We start from the raw sequence: 4,067 nt of genomic DNA, 5'->3' as shown, positions 1-4,067 counted from the left end.
ATTAAACAAAAGCAGTATGAATGGCTCTTGTCTCAATAAGCTTGAATACTGCCTAAACAAATGCATTATATATTCTTTTTGCAACAGTGTCACGGTTTCTGTGCAGGTAGATCATTTTTCTGTGCCTGCACCGGCTCAGTGGTTAGCATTCCGATTAGCCACTCGGCTAATCGTTATTTTGGTGTGTGGGGACGATTAGTTCGAGCTCGCAGATTAGCCACTCGGCTAATCGTTATTTTTGGTTCCTGTGGGAGGATTGTTCCTGCTTGAACATTCCATGCATTCCTGCAGGGTTACCTCTGATCGGTTTCACCTGGGGGTTGCTCACACCTTCCACTGATTACCAGCCACACCTGTGGCTGGGTATTTAAAGCGTCAGTAGGCAGTGGAACGGTGCTTGAGTGTAACGTGTTTTGCTCTAGCCAGTTCCCTGTCGTATTCCTGAGCAAGGTATAAGGAATTTAAGAACAAAGAGATTTAAAAAAGAATTCTGACTTCAGTTTGTTTGTTTTTTTGGAAAAAGGTATTAGGACGGTATAGGTCCAGATTCTGAGGCCGGCGGTTTTAAGGGGTTATTGTGTCACCGTTGGGGCACAAACCTTTCTACCCTTTACTAACCAGTTTTTCCCCCTGGTTTTAGTTGGCCTCAGAACTTCTTCTGTTTGTTTTTGAAAAGACATTTTCTTTTTCTCAGCTTCGGTTCGAAGTTGTTTATTTTTCATTTCTCTTTTCCCTATTCCTTTATTTTCCTTATATACTCCTTCTTCCTCAGTTACCTGTTTAGGGGTTTATTATTCATTATTTGGGATACGTCCCCTAGGAGTATAGCACCCCCTTATTTCGTCTCTCACGAGACTCAGTGGTTACTGGAGTGCCCTTTGGTAACTTATAGATCCCCTGTTTGGTCGCGTCTGGTCTTCACCCTTCCCCGCCCTCACAAACAGAAAACTATTTTCTCAGGTATTAAGAAAATAAACTACTCCCTTAAGTCACAGTAACCTATATATATTTATATATTTTTTCCATTTCTTCCTTTCATTACCAGTCCAGTCTCTTAGATTTAACCACAGCCCTGCCTGACCAAGTCCTATTTACGGCAGGTGACTTTGAAGTCTGAGCTGACTGGGTAGGGGACTGGTGAGGTGTTGGTGAATCCTGCACCTCCTCGGCTGGTTGATCAGGTGCTGTGGAAAGGTCCAGCTCATGTTTCCATACTTGGTATGCCTGTTCCTTCTGATGGTGCCTTGAGGGCCATCCACTAAGTAAGAGCGTGGTGTGGCAAGTGTTGACACCACAGTGCCCTGTGTCTGTGATCCATGCTTTCTGCCCTGATGACAGCTGGCTGCGATCTCTTGCATGGTGTTGTGCGTAGTAGGCTGCTGCCTCCTTCCGTCTCCTCTCCTTTTCTTTCTCCTTCTTTTCTCAGCCACTGTGATGCATTCAGGAAGTATTGGGATGGTGTAAGTAAGTGATGCTGAGGCACTGGTGTGCTTAGCCTCCATCCCATCAGGAGTTGGGCTGGGCTGTAGCTGTTGGTCAAAAGTGTTGTCCTGCGTGACAGAAGTGCCAAGTAGGGGTCATTAGTTTTGATAAGAAGATGCTTTATAGTCTGGATGTGACGCTCTGTCCCCCCATTGCTCTGGTCTCTCAGGAAAGTCGCTGGGCATTAAAGGCTCTGCAGGGTTGGTTCTCTCCCTCAAACATGTTTTACAGTTTGGAGCAAGTTAATTCAACTGTCCATTTACGCCGGGCCACCGTCCTCAGTCTCTGGCTCACTGCCTACATCTATTAACACCCTGATGCATGTCTAGCTGAGAGTATGAATAACCTGGAGCCTTTTAAGAGAAGACCATCATGAACTGTGAGGCTCTTTCAGGCCAGTAACGTCTCATTTCTCCTGTTAGTTGGCTGAAGCTGTGCCACCCCCCTTCCTGACACAGTCTCATGACTTCCGAACATGTGCTGTCAGCTTTCAACTGTGTTCTGAGTTCAGCCAGGTAAGTAGAGCATACAGGTACGCCTTCCAAAACAGCATCGTAAACACGTAAATATTAGTGTCCTGCATTATATCTGTGTCAGAGCTGTATACACTCGTGCTGTGTGTGACTGGTGAGCGTGACAGTGTATCTGCTGTCAGCAGTGCTTCGCCTGGTGTGTGTGTGATGGTGTAACTGTACCTCATTAGTCTCAGGCAGAACCTCTGTATACCAGGCGGAAGCTCTGCCAGCTCCTGTGTTCCAAGCAGGCTTACAAGCAGTTTGTGGTCCGTCTATGGGTGAAATTTAATCGCTCACACCCCCAGGTCAGGCCTTGAGCCTCTTTTTCAACCTGGGCATAGCACTGCTCTGTTGGAGTCAGAGAGCGACACACGTATGCCACAGGCCTCCATTGCTCCTCGTCCTTTTGCAGGAGAACAGCCGCAAGGCTGTGGGCTGAGGCATCAGTGGACAGTTTTAGCTCTTTAGCGGGGTTGTGAAGTGCTAGCCCAGGTGGGGATGAGAGCTTGTGTTTCAGTTGGCTGAAGACCTCTTGCTGGGCGCTGCCCCAACACCAGTGGTTTCTTTTAGAGAACCGTCCCTCAACGGCTTATATTTCTCTGCAAGGCACATTGATTCACCGTATCCCGGAAGCTGCGAACCTCTCTGATGTTGGGGGGCTCTCTCATGTCCTGACCTGCCATTGTCTTGTCCAGATCAGGTCTCACACCATTAGCAGAAATGATGTGACCCAGGAACCTGTCTTCATTCTTCCCTGGCTCACATTTATCCATATTCAGTGTGATTCCAGCTTTCTCAACTCAGCACATTTTGCAGCCTCTTGCCGTGCTGACATTGTGACTCACGCAAGATAAGTATATCATCCATATGACACACTACACCAGGCAGTTTCTGAATGCCTGCAGACAATGCCAAAGAGCAGTCTGTTGAAAAAATAAAGAACAAAATGGGTTATGAATGTGGTGTATTTAGCAGATTTGTTTGACATCTGCCCAGAACCCCATGTTTGTGTCAAGTTTGCTAAAGACCCATGCCCCAGCTAATAGTTCAAGGGTGTGCTGCACTGAGGGTAGAATATAGTTCTCCCTGCACACTGCCCTGTTCAGTCTGGTGAGGTCTACACAAATACGTACTGTGCCATTCTTCTTGGGGACAGGCATCATGCCTGAACACCTGTTGATTGGCTCCTCAGCTTTTGTTATGATTCCCAGGTACTCCATGCATGCTAACTCTTCTTTGACTTTCCCTAGTATGGAGAGTAGAACCCTCTGAGGTGTTGAGAGTGAGAATGGTGTCACATCCAGCTTTAGACTGATGGCGTACGGCTGTTGTATCATTCCCATGCCTTGACAAAGCTTTGATAAGTGTCTTTGAGTGTTTCAGAATCAATACTATCCAGTCTGGATATTCAATTGAGCTTCACAATAGCAGGTCGCCCTAACAGCGCAGTGTGTAGATCCTTAACCACATAGACTTTGTCTTGTACTGTGTGCTCGCTTTTACAGAGTGATTTGCAGGACGCTCCAATGAAAGAAAGTGGAACGCCACCCGGCCCAAGTAGTGGCTTGTCTGCTTTTTCCATTGTATATATCCCATCCACACACACACACACACATGCATACACACACACACACACAAATCCCCCTTCACACACACACGCATTCACACACAAACACACACACACACACGTGCGCACACACACACAAATCCCCCTTCACACACACACACGCATTCACACACAAACACACACACGCACACACACACACACACACACACACACACCTAAAGCTGTGCATGCACAGAGTGGGGGCAGAGGAGAAAGCCACATGGGTTGCTCAAATCCCTCCTATATATCCCTTGGGTGACACAAAGCCAATTGTGCACTGCCCCTACAGGGCTGCCACAAGCAGTCTGCACTGGTATGGGCAGGACTCGATCCAAGTTCAGGGCAGTTTTAGTTGAACAAAGCAGAACGGATTGGGGACATAATGCCAGATCCTGCTGACATCTCCCTTTCCAAAGCATACTGCGGGCAGGCTGGTACTGGCTTGGGCAAGCACAAATTTGAGC

Source organism: Anguilla rostrata, chromosome 12 (genome assembly GCF_018555375.3).
Source record: "Anguilla rostrata isolate EN2019 chromosome 12, ASM1855537v3, whole genome shotgun sequence".
Lineage (NCBI taxonomy): Eukaryota > Metazoa > Chordata > Actinopteri > Anguilliformes > Anguillidae > Anguilla > Anguilla rostrata.
The sequence above is the reverse complement of the archived record's forward strand: the minus strand, read 5'-3'. Positions refer to the sequence as shown.